The 24,707-nt window shown below is 45.5% G+C and overlaps 1 long non-coding RNA gene across 4 annotated transcripts; it reads right to left on the bottom strand.

Moving 5' to 3' along the window:
* Positions 1–7,323: 7,323 nt before the first annotated feature.
* Positions 7,324–21,113, bottom strand: LOC143828961 (uncharacterized). 4 transcript variants are annotated; one of them, XR_013227954.1, is made up of 7 exons: positions 19,512–21,113; positions 17,473–17,636; positions 16,514–16,647; positions 11,014–14,559; positions 9,900–9,967; positions 9,385–9,555; positions 7,324–7,883 (listed from the first exon to the last, which is right to left on the bottom strand). It is a non-coding gene; the product is annotated as an uncharacterized LOC143828961 (long non-coding RNA). The 4 variants fall into 4 exon arrangements; XR_013227955.1 differs by lacking the exon at positions 7,324–7,883 and having other exon boundaries at positions 8,019–9,555; positions 11,014–11,116; positions 12,304–14,559; XR_013227953.1 differs by lacking the exon at positions 7,324–7,883 and having other exon boundaries at positions 8,019–9,555.
* Positions 21,114–24,707: the final 3,594 nt, after the last annotated feature.

The following is a 24,707-nucleotide window of genomic DNA, read 5'->3' as shown; positions in this document are numbered from 1 at the left end:
GGGACCGCCTATCGCCCTATGCCCCCCGCAGAGCCTTACGTTCTGCGGGAGAAAATCTGTTGGTCGTTCCTGGCCCTAGGGAGGCACGCCTGGCCTCGACCAGGGCCAGGGCCTTTTCGGTCCTGGCCCCTGCCTGGTGGAATGAGCTCCCGGGAGAACTGCGGGCCCTGCAAGATCTTCCATCTTTCCGCAGGGCCTGCAAGACAGAGCTCTTCCGCCAGGTTTATGGTTGAGGCCAAGGCTAACATCTATGCCCCCCCCCCCGGGACCGGGACCTGGAATTAGGATTGGGGATGGGACCATCAGTATCCCCTCTCCACCTGCTAGTAAGGGGAGGGAGAAGTGAGCCGATCTTGCCATGTTAGCTTGCTAATTATTAATTGGGGACTGTTAATGGATTTTAATGGATTTTATGGGGTTTTAGAATGTTGTAACCCACCACGAGCCGCAAGGGAGTGGCGGGTAATAAATTGCATAATAATAATAATAATAATAATAATAACAACAATAATAATAACAATAATAACAACAACAACATGATGATAAGCACATGGGGGCCGCAAAAGGGAAGGAGTCCTGCGCAAAGAAATTTGCACACAAAGGTCGTTATTTTGTGGCCTCTTGAGACTGTGTCAGATGGGCCACCTGGGGATACCCTTAAGGGACAGAACCGTCATTAAAAAGGGGCATACATCCTCCAAATTGGTCAATTGGTCATTGCAATACCATTGGTTTTACAATTCCCGAAGCAGGAACATTCTATAGTATCTTTCAAAAGAGTAGCCATGTTGGTCTGAAGTAGCACAATAAAATCAGAGTCCAGTAGCATCTTTAAGACCAACAGAGATTGATTCAGGTTGTGAGCTTTCGAGTGCAAGCACGCTTCCTCAGACTATGAACTGACCATCATGACAGGAGGAATATATAAGCAAACCTTAATCCTGTTACATTAGTAAACTGAGTCACAGCATCCAAACACAGCCACATGATAACTCTCTGCCAAACCATCCAATCAGACCCCTCGAGCCCATTTGTAGTTCACAAAGACATATATCGGAAATAAAACTGTCAATGCCAGTGATAAACGGCTTCCACCCCACCATTTGCTGCTAATGGGCTTGAGAAGGTATTTAAAGGGTCCAGGAACGCATCCAGGATCAGCCATGTTGTGTGGAGCAATGAGCTCTAGGTGGCACAGCAGCTCCTAGTGCAGGCTTCTCCTGCAGTCTGGTATAAACTGGACTTCTGGAGAAATGAGCCCAGCCAGAATCTCCTGCATTTCCCATTCAGTTTCCTTGTAAAGTTCCCTCTTTTGAAGTCAAATGTCTCCGGTTTGGACTTAAGGGTACCCTTCAATTGCCACGAATGTGAAGCTTAACTGCACTGTGGTCCCTGTTCTCAACTGGTGCCACAACTTCTACATTTCCCACCAGGTCCAGCCCCTCCCATCCCAAGTGCAAGATCCCTGCCCCTCCTGTTGGCTCTAAGAGCAGCAGTTCCAGGGCCCTCCCTTATGATGCCCAGAAATCTAATTTCTGCAGTATAACTCAAGCACATGTTAACCAGTCAGTCTGAGGGTAGTTAACTCTCCCAGTAAAACATCATCTCCTTTAGTCGCCTCCCTTATTTCCTTCTCCATATCAGAATAAGCCTCAAGGGTTTGATCAGATGGGCAATACTGTTTTTAAGGAACCCTTTAGGGCCCAGTATTTCCATCTGTATCACTTCTGTTGGGGTAAAATGTCCCTAATGTTTTGTACCTTATTTGATTCTATGCCCTCCTTGATGCACAACAGAATGCCTACCCCAAGACTGCCCCTCCTTGTCCCAGCCATCGGTAACAGCTTTGCTCAAGTCTTGCAAACTGAAGACTGCCTTCCCTTCATTGGGTCTACCCATCTCACATTGGGTCTACTTCTTATCCTACTGCCTTCAGCTCTTCCTAGGATTGTTTTTCCCCAATGAGTCTTCCCTTCTCATTATATTTTAGGGATGCTAAGTAGGCCAAGGTTCAAAACATCTGAAACCGCTCCTGCGGAGCGGAATAAATAAAGCAGTAAGAGCATTGTGGGCGGAGAAAGGGCGGGGCGAGTCCGTGATAAAAACTCGGAGGAGCCGCTCCGCCTGCCCTGCACGCACACAGGCGCACACATCACGCTCTTCAGCCGCCGCCCCTCCCAGCCACCCACCCACCCACCCACCGCACGCTTCAGCCGACCCTCCCATGACTCACCCCCGCGCTCCAAGCCCCCTATGCCGCACATTCACCCCCACACACACACACCACACACTTCAGCCGACCCCCGCACGACTCACCCCCGCGCCCCAAACCCCCTCCGCCGTGCATTCACCCACCCCCCACACACGGCCACCCACCCACCCACCCACCCACCGCCCTCTTTGGCCTCCTCCCCCCCACCAGACACCCACCCAACCTGCCCTGCTTCCCCCACCCCAAACGCAGACGCACCCTCTCCTCTCTACCCCAAGATCTTTCCCTCCCACCACCCTACCAACTGGCCCCCACTCGCGACTATCCCGCCCCACCCTGCGGGCCCTTCATGCAGCACCCTCCTTCCCCCCTCCCTTTCCACTCCATTACACCTCCCTCCCTGCGTCCCTGCGTCCCTGCCTGCCTGCCTGCCTTCCTTCCTTCCTTCCTTCCTTCCTTCCTTCCTTCCTTCCTTCCTTCCTTCCTTCCTTCCTTCCTTCCTTCCTTCCTTCCTTCCTTCCTCTAATTTTCTATCTACTTCCTGCCTTTCTCTCCCTCCCTCCCTCTTGCTGGCTCTCTGTAGCCCTTCCTGTCCTTAGGCCTTCCTAACTTTCTCCCTTCCTTCCTTTCGGCCTTCTACCCATCCCTTCACCCACCCGTTGCCCGCCTCTCTCACTCCTATCCCTCCTTCCCTCTTTTACCTTCTTTCACGACACTCTTCCTCTCCATCTACTCGCGCCCCACCCCCCCACATCCCTATCATCGCTCTGCCTCACCGCCATTGCCACGCTACACGATACCCGCCCTCCCCCAGACCGCCGCGATTCCGCTGCCTACCTCCACAATGGCCCTGCCGACTGTTCCATTGCCTTCTACACCGCCATCGCCAGCCACGCGGTCCTGCGACGCCCATGCTGAAGAGCGCCGCCCAGCCCCCAAGGAGAACCCGATGCCGGCCTGCACACACCCCATCACTTGCCTGTCGGGCCCCAACAAACACTCCCCCAAGGTATGGCCCACCGACTCCCCCCGCGACTACACAGACCCGGCCGCCGCTACACGCGCCAGGCCCCTCCCCTGCCCTACGGACTGCCGATGCCGCCTCCCCCGAGCCATCACCTCCTGAAGGTACCAGGAATGTGGGGGGGGGGCTGCCAAAAATCCACCTAGCGCCCGCTGTACTTATACTACAGTGGGCTTAATTTCTAGTAATTTATAAATGAACGATTTAGCAATTTCCTAGAGCAATACATGGTACTTTATCTAGCACCCATGTGAGAGAGGAGACGACTGAAAGGGGATCTGATAACCATCTTCAAGAATTTAAAAGGGTGCCATATGGAGGATGGAACAGAATTGTTCTCTCTTGCCCCAGAGGGACAGACCAGAACGAATGGGATGAAATTAATTCAAAAGAAATTCCATCTAAACATCCAGAAGAAGTTCCTGACAGTGAGAGCGGTTTCTCAGTGGAACAGGCTTCCTCGGGAGGTGGTGGGTTCTCCATCTTGGGAAATTTTTAAACAGAGGCTGGAGAGCCATCTGACGGCTGATTCTGTAAAGGCTCAAGGGTGTAGCAGGTTACAGTAGATGAGCAATTGTGATGTGAGTACACGGCATAGTGCAGGGGGTTGGACTAGATGACCCATACCTTTCAACTCTATTATTCTATGACTAGGGACAAAGCCCGTTGTATCTAAGAATACAGTGGTTACAGATGAGCTTTCCAGAGCCATGTCTTCAGACATGTGATGGGAAAATCAGACTGGAGACCCTTCTTAGGGGAAGATTACATGACAACCAATCCCCCCCAGTTCTGCGTCATTTCCCTTTTTGTGTGAATTAGGCCACAGACACCAAAATGCCCCTCTGCCCTAATACACATGGGGTAGTCACAGTACACAGGTGTCCAACCTGTTCCTTTTTCCTCCATTTTTTCACTGTTGATAAAATGTTATGTGCCCACATGCTTCTTTCATGGTTGCTCCTTAGAAGAAGAACGGATTTTGTACCCTATTGCTTACTACCCAAAGGAGTCTCAAAGCGGTTTACAAATACCATTTCCATTTGTCTCCCCACAATAGTCAACCTGGGAGGGTGTGGGCTGTGAGAGATCTGAGAGAACTGGGAATGGACCGCAGTGACCCACAAGGCCTCAGGTGTCTCAAAGTATTTTCCAATTGTCTTCCTTTTCTTTCCCCATAGCAGACTCCCCATGCGGGAGGTGGGGTAGAAAGCCTCACAGGGAAGCTGGCAACCCTAAGAGGAAGACTCTCTGTGCACAGCAGTCTTGACCTTAGTAAGGTTTTTTTATACTGGTTTTTTATTTGCCAGGGCAAGGTTGAAAAACGTTATTGCAGTTCCCATGTGTCTCCAGCCATTTACTTGTTCACTATTTACAGTTTCAGGCTGTAAATATTTATTTAGATCTTCCTGCACTTTCCAGACTCACAGGACTGATGCTGGTCTGCCTGTCTGTGCCCCAGCATACAAACAGTTGCTGGTAAGGGCTGGCCATAACCCATAGGCCAGGAGGGACACTCCTGCACCACTCCCTACCAACTGCAGGCAAAAATGGCTCCTTTGAAGGCTGGACTCTGAGGCATTGTATGATTTTGAAGTCCCACCTCCAAACCTCCAGGAATATTTTCCACCCAGGGGTAGCCAACCTCCAGGTGGGGTCTGGAGAGCTCCTGGAATTACAGTTCACCTGCAGAGTATAAAGATCAGACCCCCAGGCAGAAAGGGCTACTTTGGACAGGGTTATGCTAGAGAAGAAACATTTAGGGCCTCCCACACAGGTTGTTGTTAAACTGAAAGACTTGAGGCCTACTGCACAGGGTTGTTGTGCATATGAAACAGGAGACAAAAGAAACTCTGCAACAGCATCCAGTTTTGTCTCCAGAATAACACTATGCAGTAGGCCTCAAATCTGCAGAGAGTTGCAAAGAAGAAAGACAGATGGCTTGGCTGTGTCTAACCCCCGGCCAGAGCAGCATTTTAAGTGAGAAGGGGCTTTTCTGTGGCCTCCCTGTCAGGCAACTGTTTGGCAGAAGGGGAAAGCCCCCCACCCTTCAAAAGGAAGGCCCTCAGGCTCCCCTGCGTTGCTCTCGGAAAGGCCTCCCTCCCCTCAGTCAGGGCCTGTCAGAGGCTCCTTCGCAGCAGGCCTGAAGGGAGGGAGGGGAGGGGGAGCACTCTGCAGCCTCCAGCCGGCTCTGTCAGGGTTCTGAGGCCATTTGCAGTTGGACATGGCAGTTAGGACAGCCTTGGGGCGAAAAGGGCTGGCGCAGCCTGTCCAAGCCTCCGTTCTCATCCCCCTTGGCAGCCCTACTGACCTCCTCTCCCTGCGGTGCTCAGGGGCAGACTGGCAGCCATGTCTCCTGATAGCCACCGGCTGTGCTGACTGGATGGAATTTTGGTGTGTCCTGGTGAGAGTCCAATCCGAAGGCGCTTCGTGCCTTCTGATTGGCCCCTCTGCTTGTCAGTCCGGGGCCAAGGACCAATTGTTGCCCCCCCCCCATCCCGGACTGAGCCCACCCCAACACTCCTTACTGTTTTATTAAGAGGGAACAGATTCTATGAGTCACAAAGAAAAAAAATCCATACCACAGAACTAGCTGAGATACAGATTTCTGACTTTCATAAAAATCCAAGGCGTTAAGAAAAGGGGAGGGGTGGGATAAACTCCCCCAAAGTACCTGTGATGTCTTTGCATGTACAGAAATATCTTCATCTCAGCTCTGACAACTATTGGGATTCTGTAGTCACTAAGGTGCACTGGAGGAAGAAAACAGGATTTCCCTCTCCATTAATTCAGAAGACGGGTTTATTTGTGGTAACAGGACATCCTGTAAGGTCACAGACTGTGGGAATAAACGACATAGGGGTAGGATGGGGGCCCTGGCTCTATGTCTGTCCTGAACTTTAACTGTAACAACATGGTTGCCTATGCGGCCATTTGTAGTCTCTAAAATATACTTGTTAGGTGCGAAGCCGTGTCCGACCCATCGCCACCCCACGGACAATGATCCTCCAGGCCTTCCTGTCCTCTACCATTCCTCGGAGTCCATTTAAGTTTGCACTTACTGCTTCAGTGACTCCATCTAGCCACCTCATTCTCTGTCGTCCCCTTCTTCTTTTGCCCTCGATCGCTCCCAGCATTAGGCTCCTCTCCAGGGAATCCTTCCTTCTCATGAGGTGGCCAAAGTATTTGAGTTTCATCTTCAGGATCTGGCCTTCTAAGGAGCAGTCAGGGCTGATCTCCTCTAGGACTGACCGGTTTGTTCGCCTTGCAGTCCAATGGACTAGCAAGAGTCTTCTCCAGCACCAGAGTTCAAAAGCCTCAATTCTTTGACGCTCGGCCTGTCTTATGGTCCAACTTTCACAGCCATACATGGCAACTGGGAAGACTTGACTAAACGCACTTTTGTTGGCAGGGTGATGTTTCTGCTTTTTAGGATGCTGTCTAGATTTGCCATAGCTTTCCTCCCCAGGAGCAAACGTCTTTTAATTTCTTTGCTGCAGTCCCCATCTGCAGTGACCTTGGAGCCCAGGAAAATAAAATCTGTCACTATCTCCATTTCTTCCCCATCTATTTGCCAGGAATTGAGAAAGCTGGATTACATGATCTTAGTTTTCTTGATGTCGAGTTTCAAGCCAACTTTTGCACTCTCCTCCACCCGCATCAACAGGCTCTTTAGTTCCTCTTCACCATCTGCCATTAGAGTGGTATCATCTGCATATCTGAGGTTGTTGATATTTCTCCCTGCAATCTTGATCCCAATTTGTGACTCATCTAACCCCGCCTTTCTCATGATGTGCTGCACGTAAAAGTTAAATAGGCAAGGAGAAAGTATACAGCCTTGCCGAACTCCTTTCTCAATTTACTGTTGCTCAGTCTTCCCAAGGCTTCACATTCCAGGATGTCTGGCTCCAGGTCAGTGACTACCCCATTGTGGTTATCATAGATGTTAACTTCCTGTATAGTTCTTCTGTATAATTTTGCCACCTTTTTTAAATCCCTTCTGCTTCTGTTAGGTCCCTACCATTTTGGTCCTTTATCTTACCCATCTTTGCATGAAATGTTGTCTTCATATCTCTAATTTTCTGGTCCTGTTTTCTTCTATTTGTTTGCACTGTTCATTTAAGAAGGCATTCTTATCTTTTCTAGCTATTCTCTGGAATTTTGCATTTAATTGGGTGTATCTTCATGGCAAAGATACTGGTTTGCCATTTCCTTCTCCAGTGGATCACCTTTTGTCAGAGCTCTCAGCTATGACCTGTCCGTCTTGGGTGGCCCTGCACGGCATAGTTCATAGCTTCACAGAGCTACGCAAGCCCCCTTGCCACGGCTTGAACCAAAAACTAAACTATAAACCAAAAACCATAACCCTTTATGTGTTCTTGAGTTAGTGATAGTGCAGGCCCTGGCGAGATTGTCTCTCCCCACCTATGGACCCATGTACACTCAAGTACCATGTTAGCATTTAATCAAGAAATATTGAGTGGTTTTAAGAACAATAAAATACAAACTTTAATAAAAACAAGTATAATCTTTAACATTAAACATGTAAACATTTAAAAAATTAAAAAGAACTGTGCCCTCCTTCTCAAGGTTGGTCCTCTGTGCCAGACTCCGGTTTATCTTCCTCCTCCTTCCAGACATTCAGCCCTGGGGGTGGAGAAAAGGGTAGTTAGTCCAAAACACTGATTAATTGTCTAGCTGTTATTGCGGGGCAGAAACATGTAATTGTGACTGGAGATCACCCATAGGGAGAAAGAGGGGAACAAGCCAATGATATTCCTGCTGCTTCAGACCGAACATGGCTACCCATTTGAATCTATCAGCAAAGATGTCAGTTTTTGGAAATACTCAATGCTCTTTCACCATTTTTTTGTGTGCATTTTTTTTTTGTATCACCTCCTTTGACTACAAAACAGGGAATATACAGATCACAAGAAATACTGTTGTCAAAGCCAATTAGCAGTAAATCCAACCTTGATGGAAGGAATTCAATTAGCTCCTGACAACCACTGAGGACCAGGCACTACAGATAGGCCTCATGTGCAAAAAAAAGCATGATGGGTGTCACTATGCAAAATGCCACTGTACAAAAATGTCTGTAGCCATGCAGTAAAAACTGTGAGATGCTGCAAGCTGCTTAAAGACAAAGCAGCAGACGCAGAGCATCCTCAATGTGTGTTCCATTCCAGAGGCATCTGTGTGCGAAACAGGCCACATAGAATACAACAATTCCTTTTCTATTTGAAAATACTGAATTTTGGGGGGGCCGATAGACCTGACCTGAAAAATACTTTATTTATTTTTTTGCACAGGAATTTAATCCATGGTGGCCTTCAGAAGTCGAGAGATTTCTTTGGTAAAAAGTGCAGAAAAAACTTCTGCTGCCTTCTACAACAGCCTGCCCTCTAGCTCGGGACCTGGGACATTTTCAGCAGAGACGTAAGATATAATGCAGTAAGGGAGAGACAATGGTCTTAACACAGCAGTGCTCCCGCATCCAGCTTCCAAAACGTATTAGGAGTTGCTCAAGAAGGTTCATGTGAATATTTACAGCTCTCTACAGACTTGGCTGAACCTTAAGAAGGGACATGTGAAGATTTACAACTCTATGCAGACAGGCTGAACTTCCTATTCTCTGCTACAAAAAGAAAATTCTTATTAAACTAAACAAAGCTCTGCTACTAAACAAAATTCTGCTACACAGAGACACAATTTCCTTCTGGGTCTTACCACTGGCAGAAACAAATGGAACTAGAATGGTTTGGACTAGCACAGAAAAAGCCAGCAGGTTTGTCAGAATGGGCAATTTATAATTAGCAGCAAGTGATTCAATTGAAATGAAAGGCCACACTGTCTTCCGTTCTAACCCAGGTTTAGAGTCAAACCGTGGTTTTCTCAACCGTTTTGGAAAACCGTGGCTTAGATCTGCTTGCTTGTTTTCGCTTCCTGTGTGCTGAATACTCCACACTCCATTTGCAGCGGATCCTGGTGCAAAATTGGAACTGAGCTCAGGCGATTCATTATATTCATATATACACCTACACCACTAACAAGATCTATCTACATAACAATATTGATCTATACACACACAAACACATATATTTATACACCTCTCCATGTTCTCTTTCTGAAGCATTTTAAAACTCACCCCCAAGAATTTGGACCTTATTCTGGGGTCCATGAGGTAGTGGACTTGGCGGGTCAGAGAGGGTTCTTTTGTGTCCAGGGGGTGGGGGAGGGGGCCTCTTCTTAGACAGGGTGGAGCTGTCGCTAGCAGTTTGAGTGCCTATAGGAAGAGTTGAAGGTGGGCCAGACGCACCTGTAAAACCAAAGAAACAAGGATGAGTTAACACTGAAGCAGCATGGCAGGAATGGGGAAAAAAAATCAGGCTACAGTAACACATGGAAAAACACTGAAAACAAACAAACAAACAAAACAGCTGTTCCAAATTTTTGGTACAAAAAAAAATCAACACCACTCTTGAAATTAACAACACAGTATGCCTTTCTGGCTATGTGACTGGAACAACATGCACACCACACGCATGCAGGCAGAAGTGACTGCGAGCAAGCATGAGAAAATCCGACATCTGAAAACACAAGAACCGTAAGATGAATCATGCAGCCCAGATAACAACGAAGTACAATGCTGTTTTTTCTTACCAAGTCTTCACACTTTGTTGCTTTCAGTTGCTTAGCCACATCCAGGGGTGTCTCTCCAGTTCGGCTTACTAGTACATTTAAGTAAGTTAAAACGGTTATTCAAACTGTGCTGCAAAATGCTAACGGAATGCAATAGTCTGAAAAGCTAACAGAAAGGAATAAGATGAAAGGACGGTCCAACTATGGTTAACCACAGGCCAATGTTTCCCCAGAATAATTTGGTTGTATTATCTGATTCTTTGCAGCTCCAACGTATTCAGAAATCAAAACTACCGATCAACAAGAGGAATGCAAATGTTGTGAAATGACCATAATTAAAAATGATGGTTTCAAAAGACAAAGAACGCTCCTTTGGGATGGCCAAAAAAGGAAATCAAGGATGGTGGTGCACAAGTTTAGGAGCAGCATACAATACGAGATTTGTCTTCTGGGGCATGTAGATGAGTAGGGATGGGGGGGGGGGAAATGGAGTGTTCTGAGATTCATGGATTTGGGGACAGTGCGGATTCTGTCCTGAGGCACTGCGGACCGTTCCTCTGTGTGTAAATCTGCAAATGTCTGGATTTTCAGGGGGACATTTGAAATCCCTTTTTAAAAAAAACATGTACAAATAAAATCGACCTTGCAGAGGCTGCCCTGGATTTTCACTTCCTGGAAAAGTGAGAGTAAAATGGGGATCGTTTTAACAAACTAACATAAAAGACAAACTAGTGGCTCTGTATCATCAAAGCTGAATTTTAAATATGAAAAAATGGAGCTCAGAGATCACCAAGAGATTTGCCCAAAGGAAGAAGGTATTTATTAATTACCTGAGAGAGATTTTTAAGTGCTTCAAGCTTGTGATCCAACCTGAAAATGTTTCTTTTGGATGACACAGCTTCTGCAATGAGCTCTACAGCAGGGGTAGTCGACCTGTGGTCCCCCAGATGTCCATGGACTACAATTCCCATTTGCTGGCAGGGGCTCATGGGAATTGTAGTCGATGGACATCTGGAGGACCACAGGTTGACTACCCCTGCTCTACAGTGCCCACTGAAAGTCAATGTCCCTTTAAGAAACGTCCTGTATTGCATTAAAAAAATCAAAAACATCCTATAGAAGCCAATTTGCTCACCTATATCAATACTTGGCTTGCCCTTCAAAAGCAGCTTCAAACATTCAGGCTGATTATAGATACTGCAGTAGAGCAGAACACTGTCTGTTTATCCAAGTTACCACTAGAATCAAAGCGGGAAAACAGTGTTAGTCCACCATGACAGATAATTTATTTATTATCATATTTATATCATCTCTGCATTGGTTGATCCACCTGAAACGTCACCTGATGAATTATATTTATAGTGTTTCCGTCTCTCTCTCTCTCTCTCTCTATTTCCTAGTTCTGCAGTGGAATAGGCTGCCTAAGGAGGCGGTGAGCTCCCCCTCACTGGCAGTCTTCAAGCAAAGGTTGGATACACACTTTTCTTGGATGCTTTAGGATGCTCTGGGCTGATCCTGCGTTGAGCAGGGGGTTGGACTAGATGGCCTGTATGGCCCCTTCCAACTCTATGATTCTATGAGAAGAAAAGACACCACCAGTACTATGGCTTTGATCCTATTTTGTACTTTTAGGCATTTGTATTTTGATGATTTAAACTGAGCTTTTTATTTAGATTGTAAAATTTTAATATTGTGTATTGCATATGTTGTTACCCACTCTGAGCCTTCGGGGAAGGGCTGGATAAAATGCATGGATGGTCAGGTAACAAGGCAGTAGCAGTAGCTTTTATGACCCTCTGAGTCCTCTGAGACATTCATTCATTCATTCATTCATTCATTCATTCATTCATTCATTCATTCATTCATTCATTCATTCATTCATTCATTCATTCATTCATTCATTCATTCATTCATTCATTCATTCATTCATCGATGTCTATATCACCCTGCCTCAGGGTGACCAACCAGTTCCCCTGGAGGGCCAACAGCAGGCCTAGAGGCCTAGCGACAGCATCCTGACTCACATGGTGGCCAACCAGTTCTTAGGGAGGGTCAACAACAGGGCATGGAGGCCGAGGTCTTCATAAGAACATCAGAAGAGCCCTGCTGGATCAGACCACTAGTCCATCTAGTCCAGCATCCTGTCTCACTCAGTGGCTAACTCACATCCTGTCTCACTCCAGTTCCTCTGGAGGGCCAACGACAAGACAGAGAGGTCAAGGCTTTCCCCTGATATTGCCTCCTGGCTCTAAGTGTCTCTGAATGTGGCGGTTCCCCCAGTTACCATGGCTAGTAGCCAATGAAAGGCTTATATGATCTAGCAGAGCTTCTCTCATGTTTAAGTTCGTTCCGAGAGAGATTGCGTCTTACAATCATGGAACAGGCTCCGCAGTTCCAAAATAGAATATACACAAATCATCTTTACCAGTTTTGTACAAGGAAGTCAACCACATGGAGTGAGGTCTGGTCAGCTAAGCTACATGAAGGGCAGTTTCACCTGGTTCCTAGAAACAAGACGAGCCTAAGTTAGTCGATACAAACAACTGTTGTTTCAGAAAGAACAGATTAAAGACATTAACAGAATTATTCTCACCCACCCACATCCCAATTTTTATAAATTCAGGAAGCTAGCATACCAGCTTTCCTAATGTAAATTATTTATGGACAATAGCCCATCTTGAGATGAACTACGTAGCTACATTGTTCTGATGCATCTTTCGAAACGTTCTCTAAATAGCTTTGCTTTTTAAGATTATTTATCTGTCCAGGCTCCAGCAGTGGCTCCATTAGCTCTACACCTTCTGCGAAGACTTGTAGTATGGCAAGTAAATCCCTGGACTTAAAAGCCTCAAACAGTTCATTTAATTTAGCTGCTGCAGTTGCTCAGGTCCTTCTGCAGAACCTGTGATCAATATACTTGACGTTGATGAATCCTTTCCATGCAAGCCTGAAAAATGAGAAATATGCCGTTAGAAATCACACAGGCACCAGCAAACAGCTCTTAATAACAGAGAAGATATCAGAGAACAAATTAGTGGTATAGTTAAACAGGAGTGGACAGACTGTGGCTCTCCCGATGTCCATGGACTACAATTCCCATCATGCTGGCAGGGGCTCGTGGGAACTGTAGTCCATGGACCTCTGGAGAGCCGCAGTGTGGCCATCCTTGGAATAATGCTAATTCCCTATACTATCTAAAAATGCAAATGTCTAGCTGCCAAGGCCAAAGGAAAAGTACTATCCTGGGTAAAGAAGATAAGTATTGATTTCATTTTTTTAAAAGTATATATCCAAACCCTTAGAGGAACGAAGCAAACCTTGACCAGGTGGCTAGACATGGTGCCCTAAGCAACATTTCTCATATCCAAGCAATACAGAAAATGTGGCTGGCCCACAGGTCTTGCCTTAGGAAAGGGGCCTGTAATTGCCTGCATGCCATGTGGAAATGCCAGAGGGGAGGGGTCAAAGGATGGAGGAAAGGCATTAAAACAGATATACTCTGGAAGCGTGAGGACCACAAACAAGTCAGAAACGGGTTAAGTGGTGGCTGGAGGCAACAGAAGACCACGGAATTTCTTTGGAATTCAAAACAGAAGGTGTTCCTTTGAATTTAAGCAATGCGGTAGTCAGAAGCAGGGCTTGGCACATAAGAAGACATGCACAGATGGCGATAATATTTTCACACCATGAGACAAGATCCAGAACACAAAGGCTACTGGAATGTTTAGTCAGCTAGTAAAAAGGTTAGCCCACAAACCTAGTTTGTCTGGGATGAATATTTTGAAACGATATCCGTTCAGGCAAAATTTTAGCCGGTCACCAGTGAGTCAAAATAGCCTGCCGGAAGTACATTCACTAGAAAAACTGTCTGAAAATCCCGTTGAGTACAACAGGCTGAGCATATACATTATATTAAGGTATGCTGAGTTTGTGTGGTTTGGTATTTCTTTCTTATTATACAGGAAGACATATTTTTTGTATTTCATTGATAATGTTATTATATTTATATATTTCTCATGCCTGGCAGAGAAATATATGTCCCAAAATGGTAAGAGGCTATACACAGCTTTTATAGACCTTAAAAGTGCCTTTGATAAGATAGATAGGGATATGCTCTGGAATAAATTGCGATTAATGGGTATGGAACCAAGACTTGTGTTTCTCATCCAAAAACTTTATGTGTCCACCTCCTGTCAAGTCCGGCATTCTTCAAAGGGAAACTTAACCTCTAAGATCTCAACGACCATTGGAGTTAAGCAAGGCTGTATTCTGGCCCCTTTTTTGTTTAATTTATTCATTAATGATTTAGCGAAAAAACTGGAAACTATTAATGGTCATCCCCCAAAACTTGGTTCCCAGCATATTCCTTCATTGTTGTATGCCGACGATACTACAATACTCTCATATTCAAGGGTTGGCTTACAACGATACTTATCCACCTTTTACCAATATTGCCAAGATAATAAGTTAATAATTAATTATGCTAAAATAAAAGTTTTGGTTTTCTCTAAGAGCTGGCATGCAATGACTTGGTCTATTGGAGGCACTTCAATAGAACAAGTCAAAACATTTAAGTATCTAGGTGTTACCTTCCAATATAACCAGAAATGGCGCTCCCACTGCCAACGAGCTATCAATCTGGCCAAATCCTCATCTTCCTTGATAAAACAGTTCTTTTTCTCTGTGAAAGGTAACCAATTTATTCCTGCAGCAATTAAAATTTTTAATGCCAAAGTGATGTCCCAGCTCCTGTTTAGATGCCCCATATGGGTTCCTGCCTTTAATAAATCTATTGAGGGTGTTCAATCTGCTTTCTATAGGCAAATTGCAGGGGTTCCCAATTGTGTCTCCTACCATGCCATTTGCGCAGAATTTGGCCAAATTAGGGTAGAGACAAGGGCCTGGATAGCTACTTTTAAATTTTGGGTAAGACTATATTTTAGAGTAGAAACTGGCAGCCTTTTAACTTGTCTGAAAAGTGACCCTCTTAAATTTCGATGGTTCCAGGCTATTGAACAAAAATTAGTCTCCAATGGCATCGATCTGAACTCCCTACTATCTCTGGAAGAAAAATGTATCTTCCGGATTATTAAACAGATAATACTAGACCATGAGCAGCAGGAACTCATACATACCCGGGCTCGAGTCTGCTCACCAGCATTCTTTGGCATCACTATGCAGAGAAATATTATGTCTACATATTTGCATCTTCTTGATGTCCCACCCCTGAGAAGAGCTTTTCTCCTGGCACGAATGAATGCTTTCCCCTCAAAGGTCATAGAGGGAAGATTCCATCATATCCCATACCATGCGAGACTCTGTCCGTGTGGTTCTGGCTGCCCTGACTCTGTCTCACATATTTTGTTAGATTGCCCCTTATATGAGCAGTGTCGGGATGACAGCTTTGTTGCTTTGCTGGGAAACAAGCCTTCTGTAAGTAAATCTATGACCTTGCAATTTCTGCTCTCTGCCAAAGACTCAGAGGTAACCATTTTAGTTGCCAGAGTTTTAACTAAGATGCTTTTATAATATGCTGCCTACCTTGTAAAATGATTAAATATAGTTTATTTAATCATTTTAAGATCTGTTTGGTTATGTAACCCCATGGCCTATTTTATTATTTTGTTGAAATTTTAAACCCTATTTTTATACGTCTTATACATATTTTATGCCAATAAAAGGTTACTGACTGACTGATATTTAGAGCCACTGATGAAGAGCTCTTCTTGGAAAACGAGCATAGTATCGGGGTTTGTTTTGGCTCCATAGTCCCTGGTTGTACACTGGAGCTTCAATAATGACTGCTTTGTTGAGTCTTCATCAGCATGTTGTTGTTGTTCTTCTTCTCAAGGATCCAGAACACCTGATTAGCAGGTAACATCCACCCCACATGACTGATGAGTAACAAAGCTTTTACTGAGTAATGTTTATCTTGTTACGTACATGTTACTTGATGGAATAGGTTTTGGAGAAGGAGTTGGCAAATTCAACTCCATAATTAAATTAAAACTAAAGATTCCTATATTCATAGCCAGCTGTGAAAGAGACAAAAGATGGCGTCATTAGGAGCTTGCTTTGGGTACAGGATTTTTAAAGCCGCATTCTGAAACTTAATGCCTGTTTAACGTCTTACGATACAGGCTAACCCACAGAACTGCAAGAGACACGTGAAACACCCTTTTCTTAAGAAATGCAATGTAATGTTGCTAATAACTTCACATTTAGACTACTGTGGAATCAAGATCCTTTTAAAAAGCACGCAAATTGATACTGAAAAAAAAGACACTATTATTACCATTAGTGGTAACAGACAGAACTTGTGTTCTAAATATAGCCATTTTAATCAATTTTACTCAATTCTGATTAAGAAATAAGCCATTTTAATCAATCAATAAGCCACCCCCCTCAGAATCCCATCAACAAGCCCTGGACCTGTTATATTACTATATTATTATACAGTTATATTGTGCTGTTATTTTGGTTACAATTATTAGTTATCAGTTATACATGTTTTACAGACTGTTTTATGTATTGTTCTTTGTTATGATGTAAACCGCCCTGAGCCTCCGGGGAGGGCGGTATAGAAGTATGATAAATAAATAAAATAAATAAAATTAAATTAAAGTATTGCTTACCGAAAGTTCAGATGTTCCAAATTTGTCTAGCTCTAAAGACTGGATTCAAGAAATACGAACACCCATTTCTCTGTGAATTCCAGAACACTCTATACAGGTTAAAATGCCCAAGTTAGTTGAAAGCCATGTTGGATCTGAAGAGGGGGAAAAAAGCAGAGGATAAAAAAGAATGTGCTATTTTTAAATAATTGCTTGGGTGGCTATTTCGTTGTGCCAAAATAACTATTGATAAAAGGTAAAGGTATCCCCTGTGCAAGCACCGGGTCATGTCTGACCCTTGGGGTGACGCCCTCCAGCGTTTTCATGGCAGACTCAATACGGGGTGGTTTGCCAGTGCCTTCCCCAGTCATGACCGTTTACCCCCCAGCAAGCAAGCTGGGTACTCATTTCACCGACCTCGGAAGGATGGAAGGCTGAGTCAACCTTGAGCCGGCTGCTGGGATTGAACTCCCAGCCTCATGGGCAGACAGCTTCAGACAGCATGTTGCTGCCTTACCACTCTGCGCCACAAGCACCAATCTAATTTTATCCTGCCCTTCTCCTAGCAAGTTCAGAGTAGAATATCTGGTTTGCCACTCTGCCATTTTCACCTCAAAACAACCCTGCGAGGTAGAATAGGCTCACAGAGAGTGACTAACCCAAGTTCTCCAGTGGATTGATTCATTAAAAGGCAGATTCACATGTTCATTTCTGTTAAACTTCATGGCAGAATAGGGATTTGAACCCACATGCCCCCAGTCCGAGTAAGGCGTCCTATTATACTGAATCTATGTGAAAACTCTTGGCAATGGTGTCCCCTAAAACAGGGGTAGTCAACCTGTGGTCCTCCAGATGTCCATGGACTACAATTCCCATGAGCCCCTGCCAGCGTTTGCTCATGGGAATTGTCGTCCGTGAACATCTGGAGGACCACAGGTTGACTACCCCTGCCCTAAAAGACACTGAATGTACATAAATACCTGATGATCCACAATCACAGCAACTGTCATTTCCAGGTAATCTGTGTATGTCATCGATAATAGCTTTTGTAAGGTCCTTTAAACTATTTTCGCCCACACTTTCCTCTCCACGTAAAGCCATGCTTAAAGCTTCTCCTTTGCTGTTTGTCAATACGGATACCCATCTGGTATAAAAATACAAAGGTTTTAGATGTATGGTTATGTCCCCAATACTGCAGTCTAGGAAAGACAAGGGTCGGAGGGAGCTGCAGCAGGATAAGAGGGGGGGGTGTGCTGATAATAGAGACTTGGGACAATGAACTTAAAAGGCCTGGAAATTATACCCGTTCTGCAGCTTTACAGACGTCCTCAAGAGAGGTGACAAGAGTCAAATCCCACAGGACCTGCAAAATGGTACCTGTGGGTGAGCAAAAGGGAAATGAAGGACAGCTGTGGGCCTCCCTCCTTCCCTGCCCTGTTTTCCATGCCCTTCTCTCTTTTACATCTCCTACACCAGTTTCCTCTGTACCAGTGGAATCCACCATGGCTGTAGGCTCACCATAGAATCATAGAGTTGGAAAGGACCTCCTGGGTCATCTAGTCCAACCCCCTGCACTATGCAGGACACTCACAACCCTTATTGCTCATCCACAGTCATCTGCCTCCCCCTTGAGCCTTCACAGAATCAGCCTCTCTGCCAGATGGCTATCCAGCCTTTGTTTAAAAAATGTCCGAAGATGGACAACCAATCACCTCCTGAGGAAGCCTGTTCTACTGAGAAACTGTTCTAACTGTCAGGAACTTCTTCTGGATGTTTAGATGGAATCTCTTTTTAATTAATTTCATCCCATTGGTTCTGGTCCGTCGCTCCAGGGTCAGAGAGAAAAACTCTGCTCCATCCTCTATATGGCACCCTTTTAAATACTTGAAGATGGCAATCAGATCCCCTGATCAGCCTCACTGATGCTGGAATATGAGGGGCAGCCCTTCAGTGGCTGATCTCCGTTCTCCAGGATCGTAGACAGAGAGTAGCTATTGAAGAGAGATCATCGAGCCACCACCAACTGGCTTGTGGAGTCCCTCAGGGAGCCATTCTCTCTCCAATTTTATTCAACATCTTTATGTGCCCTCTTGCCCAACTGGTGCACACGTTTGGACTGGGATATCATCAATATGCTGATGGCACCCAGCTCTTCCTCCTGATGGATGGCCACCCTGATTCCCCCCCTGAAGTATTAGCCAGCTGTCTGGAAGCAGAGTGGTCTGAAGTCCCACCCTCTGAAGATGGAGGTCCTGTGGCTGGGCAAGAGGGGTCCAAGCGAGGAAACATGCCTACCCACTATCCACGTTACTGGAATACGGCAAAAAGCAGTAAAAAGGTCACGTTTGTCGGGTGTTAGACACACAGAGAAAGCCTTCGGAAGGAAACTGGTAAACAAACTTTCACAGGCACAGTGGGACTCGTAAGAACATATCCTTTTGAATTTGAGCTCAAATCCTATAACTGAAATTTTCTTTTAGACTATTTCCTTAGAAATAATCAAACAGCAGACGGCAACTTCTGACTAGATGAGCGTTTGCCCACTTTGTACACAGAGGACTGAGACTTGATCCTTAAAACAGCATCTGCAAATGTGATTAAGATTTATTACTAAGAATCTGGTGAGTCAGCCAAGCAAACATATATTTTATTTTAATATCCTCTCTTCAGCTAGTGTATTACTTTATGAGGCCGATCCTGACATGTTTAGAACGGTGATAGAGACGTTTGTTGCCAGCCAATATATCAAGTACACAGCAAACCAAATTAACAACGTCTCATAGAGATACAAGATGCTATAAGATTAATCTGTAAGTAATTGCTTGAAACAAAAATGCATTTGAACGAACAGCACTGCCACAATTTGTAATGCTTGTTCAAACTTCTACGATGGGAAAAGTGTCATAAGCTTTCATTAATTTATAGCAGGCATCACAGTTCTGTTTGCAAGCTTAAGGAATCCAATTGAGCATCTGACAGCATTAAACAATGTTCTAAGCAGGGCAGAGTCTGCACTTACTTTGTTTATTCCATTGTCAATCCTGCTGAATTCAGATCGCTTTGAACTCAGGTCTTCCTCTTCCCCCTCCTCCCCTTTGAAACAGGAAGGTCTTCTGCACGTGGTTAGGGAGGCTCAGAAGGTGGGCGGGGGCTCTTTCTTTCTTTTCTTGAAGTGGGGGGGAGAGGAGCCAGGCAGGGAGCCTCTTTCTTTTCTTGGAGGGGAGGGGGAGAGGATCGAAAAAGGCAGAGGAAGGAGGAAAAGTCCAGGACAGACAGAAGTTGAGAGAAGTTAGGGGCGTCTCCTTTAAGGCAAGCGTGTCACATGACCAGGTGTAGCCTATCAGAGGTTCTCTACCACGGAGCTTTCTTTATTCAGGATATTCAGCACTCCAAGATATTGCTCAATAAAGGTAGGGTCACTCCGGATCAATCCTTCTTGATGCAGAAGGAAAATTAAAATCGCCCAAAATCCAAACTGAAATCGACTTCTGTGTAGAGGGCAGGGACTGAATCGATCTGGGGTTGGAATAAAAGCTCCGTGCAGTTTACACCCAGCAAAAGGTTTCCTAGCCACTGAAGCCGAGCAGCATTACTGAGTTTTCTCGTGCTGCAGCTAACGGGAGAAAGAACTGCCACTCCCTGCCTCCACCACTAGACTATGCTGCTCCCGAGCTGTATGAGAAATGCATAAAGTGCTCAGAATCTCCCACATCTATCCATGTTTGTTCAGTATCCAGGGGCTGGGGCAAGCAGATAAGGCCATCTGTTTAGCACGGTCATAATGTGCAAGACCGCTCATACATGAAACCTGCCTGGGAGCGAAGGATGGACAAGCTTACTGCAGGCGAGGTAAGTTATTGCAGCCCCCACTCTCTGTATGACAGTGAACTGTTTAGAAGGGACAAAACTGTTCTTTCAAGACTGGTTTTGCCTTCAGAGCAAAGGGACATGGAGAGGAAATCACCCAAGGCATCCCACCGTGTGAAGACCTATTTTTATGTCCTATTATTATGGAGAAGAACTATAAGAGAGAAGAGTAAAGGCAAAGGAAGAAGCAGTAGCCAGGTGTTACAATGTCAAGCTGATTCTCCAGGTACCTGCCTAGGAAGATTCTAACACAGGGGTGGTCAGTGACACTGGCTTCCAATTTATTTCCGGACACACCTGGAGGTGCTGGGGTTGATCTTCAGAGCTATATATGGTCTGGGACTAACATCCCTGAACACCCACCTATTCTCTTAGAAACCTGGCCTACCGCTACTGCCACCTTAGGGGCCCTGCTTTGGGTAAGCCTTTATTCTGAGGTTAAGCAGGTGGTGACGAAGAAGAAGGCCTTGTCAGTCATGGCATCAAAGCTGTGGAACTCTCTCCCCAAGGAGATACATTTGTCTCCTGTGCCATCTTCTGCCAATGTCTGAAGATTTTTTTGGTTTTGTTTGGCGTTCTTTTAGTGACCCGTCCTTCCTGAACCATGAACTAATTGCTGTTTTTATTTGGTCATATGTATTTTCGCTCTGTTTTTAATTGTTTTAAGGATCATTTTTGTGGGTGATTAACTTTTAATTGCTTTAAAATGCAATTTTCTTCTTTATTCTGTAATTTGTTCTGTAAATTATTCTGTGATTTGTGAGCTGACTTTGTGGCCCTTGTGATGGCAAAAAGGCAGACTATACATTTTGTAAAATATTCAATGATTAATATTTAATATTATGATTGAGCCACTCTTGGAGAGGAGCAGCCTATCAATTAATCAATCAAATCAACTTCAATAAGCGGGCAGAAATTATCCTGCCAGAACTGAACCGCTGATCAAATTATGCCTACAAATCACAAGAAGAGGCATGACTCATTTCACACTAGGCCAAGAAAGAACATGATTTTTAACAAGAAAAATAAAAAAGATCTACTGCAAGTATGTTTGAGCTCCATGATTCATGTTTTATATAATACATTGCTGATTGACTAGTATAAGGAGAAGAACTAGGTACGACTCAGAAACAGTTTTTTTTTTTGGGGGGGGGGAAGCCTTCAGCTGTACAAGACCCTTCTCATCCAAAGTCTGGGTAGCCAGTACTAAATTCTGAAGGGCAAAGTACATAATGCGATCTATTGTGACCTCTGGCCTCAGATGAATGTTTCCCCACAACAGCAAAAACTACATACACTGATTAATATATCAGAAGAAGAAGAGTTGATTTATATATATCTCAAAGCAGGTTAAAAATGCCTTCTCTTCCTCTCCCCACAACAGACTCTCTGTGAGGGAGGTGAGACTGAGGCCCATTATGCACGGCCGCCGAAACGGCGATTTCGAGTCACATGGAAAACGTGGAGGGGGAAGAAGCGAAGCAAACCGCTTACGCACGGAATGGGATGCAATGGCAGCAAAACCCAGAGTAACCGATTATGCACGCGGCGACCCCGGCGCTGCTTCTGGTTGCACCCTGGTCACCCGGAAGCTCCGCTTTATTATGCGTTTTGCTCACGCGGCTTTTTCAGCGGCATGCGCCGAATCTGCGGCCGGTTGCAGCTGGCGCCGTGCGTGATCGGTGATTTTAGGGGACGCCATTCCACCCCTCCGTGCATCATGGGCCTGAGAGAGCCCTGAAAGGACTGCTCAGTCAGAACAGCACTATCAGGGCTGTAATGAGCCCAAGGTCACCCAACTGGCTGAGTGTAGAGGAGCGGGGAACCCAATCTGGCTTGCCAGATTAGAAGCCACCACTCTTAACCACTCTACTATCAGGCAAAAGGGATGTGGGAAAGAAAGAAAATCTATTGAATAACCCTTATCCAGTCCTCACTTGCAAGGACATTAACCCATTCCTCACAGAAATCGTTATAACAATAAAGACCAGCAACTTGTATCTAAGTCTATCAATGGCTACAAGACATGGTGACTGATGGGAACCTCCACATTCAGAGTCCTTATACCACTGAATTCCAGAGCCAGGAGGTAACATCAAGGGAAGGGTTTGGCTTTTATGCCCTGTTGTTTTCCCTCCAGAGGAACTGGAGGCCACTGTGCAAGACAGGATGCTAGACTAGATGGACCACTGGTTTGATCCAGCAGCTCTCTTATTATGTCCTTATGATGGCAAAGACATAGACAGCTTTAAAAGTGCATTAGATAGATTCATGGAGGATAAGTCTATCAACGGCTATTTGCTGTGGTGTCCAAGGGGAACCTCTACATTCAAAGCCTCTCAACCTCAGAGCCAGGAGGCAACATCAGGCGAAGGTCTTAGCCAGAGGAACAAATTGGCTTCTGTGTGATACAGGATGCTGGACTCTTCTTACCTTCTAATCATGGGAAGGACCTGGCCTCTGTGCTCTGTTGGACCTCTAGTGGAAGGTTTTGGCCACTGTGTGAGGATGCTGGACTAGGCTGATTCTGCACAGGCAGAAAAGGCCAAAAGGGCGCTCATATGCAAGCAGGGCTAATCCTCACTTCCACAGGACACAGCTGCTGGTCTGGCCCCCTCCCAGGCCTGCTGCGGATTGGGCCTTCATTTGCCCCAGACCAAGGGAATGTGGGAGGCCAACAGGGCAAGCCCACGTAGCTTCCAGGCCCAGCTCCTCCCCATCCTATGGCGGCTTGGGGGAGGGGAATGCCATGGTCAGCTTCGCAGCATTTCACTGTGCAGTGGGTGTAGGGGCATTCATTTTTTATATTTTGGTGGAAACCTTTCTGCAACCTCCCTCCCCAGTGAACCACCCCCCTGCATGGAGGAACCTATCCGCCACCACTGTGTTTCTTGGGAGGATACATTTCAGCGCTGGAGCAGACCCTGCGCTGAAATGTGTCCCCCATGGGGACACAGAAAGCTGCAGAGAATAATGCTCTGAAGCACCGCACTGGTTGCAGCCCAGTGTGGCTGCTGCCATGCGGAATCAGCTCTAGATAGACCACTGGTCTGACATCAAAATCAAGCATACTGCAAAGAAGACGGTTGGTCTGTCACTTTCCAGTGCTCTCCTTCTTCTGGTGACAGTCCTCCAAAACTGTGAAAAGACTACTGAAGACCGGCAGCACTGCAAGTGGAATGGGAGGCTACAACTGGGCAAGAAAACAGGAAAACCACCAGATCTACATGCAGTCAAAAACACTGGGACCATTTCCATACTGGGAATTTTGCTGCCCCGGCTCTCATGTGGAAGCTCAACCCTGGGGCGGAGAAGGCACACTGGGACAATTTCTCCCCTATGCGGGAGCAGGAACAGGCAGGTCAACCTGCTCCCAAACAAACTCTAGCCTGCAGCCCAGCACAAAGCCTCCAGTGCAGAAACAGTCTAGCATTGAAATGAGTGCTTTTCTTCCTGGTTATTTTAGTCTCCCAGGCAACTCACTAAGCAGTTCTTCTCCCAAGAAGAAGGACGATATCCTCATTCTACTTTCAGGACCATATTAAATACACTTAAGCAATGTATTCTTGCTCATCCTCTGCCTGAAAGTGGTACATTCTGTTATCTGGAACACAAGCACACAATCGTCAAAATACTGAACATATATTTCTATATTAAGTGGTTTTACAGGTCTCAAAACTTTGATTATTCAACCTACGTACTAACTTACTAACAGTGTATTTGAGAGACTGCCTCCCTGCCTACACCCCCAAGAGTCTTATGCTCCGCCACCTCCAACTGGCTGTGGATCCCTGTCCCCAGAGAAGTGCATCGGCCTTCTTGGTCCCGGCCCCCACCTGGTGGAACGAGCTCCCCAAAGAGATCAGGGCCCTGCCTGAACTTCCACGGTTCCGCAGGGCCTGCAAGAGGGAGCTCTTCTACCAGGCATTCGCTTGAGGCCGACCGACTCACAACACCTGCTGGCCCCCCCCAGACGCCCGCCCATGACTGAATTAACCTTCCAATGTTACTGTTAATTGTTGTTTATATTATATGGTTTTGTAATCTTTGATGGTTTATGAAAGTTGTTTTGATGTTACAATCTGTATAATGTTCCTCGTAAGTTATATAATGTTCAATGTAAACCGCCCAGAGCTGCAAAGAAATAGGCAGCATAGAAATCTGAATGAATGAATGAATGAATGTGGACATATGTTGAAATGAATCAGTGAAGCCACCCAATCGCTATTTTCAGCAGGAAATGTTTTAATCGCTTCAAGAATGTTAGCGACCGAAGTTTCTTGTAAACGTATTTAGCTGGGGATCATCACAAAGTAAATATGTGATTTATTTTGTACACCAGCTGTTG

This window comes from Paroedura picta, chromosome 2, assembly GCF_049243985.1.
Source record: "Paroedura picta isolate Pp20150507F chromosome 2, Ppicta_v3.0, whole genome shotgun sequence".
Lineage (NCBI taxonomy): Eukaryota > Metazoa > Chordata > Lepidosauria > Squamata > Gekkonidae > Paroedura > Paroedura picta.
This window is presented reverse-complemented; position numbering and strand designations above follow the sequence as displayed.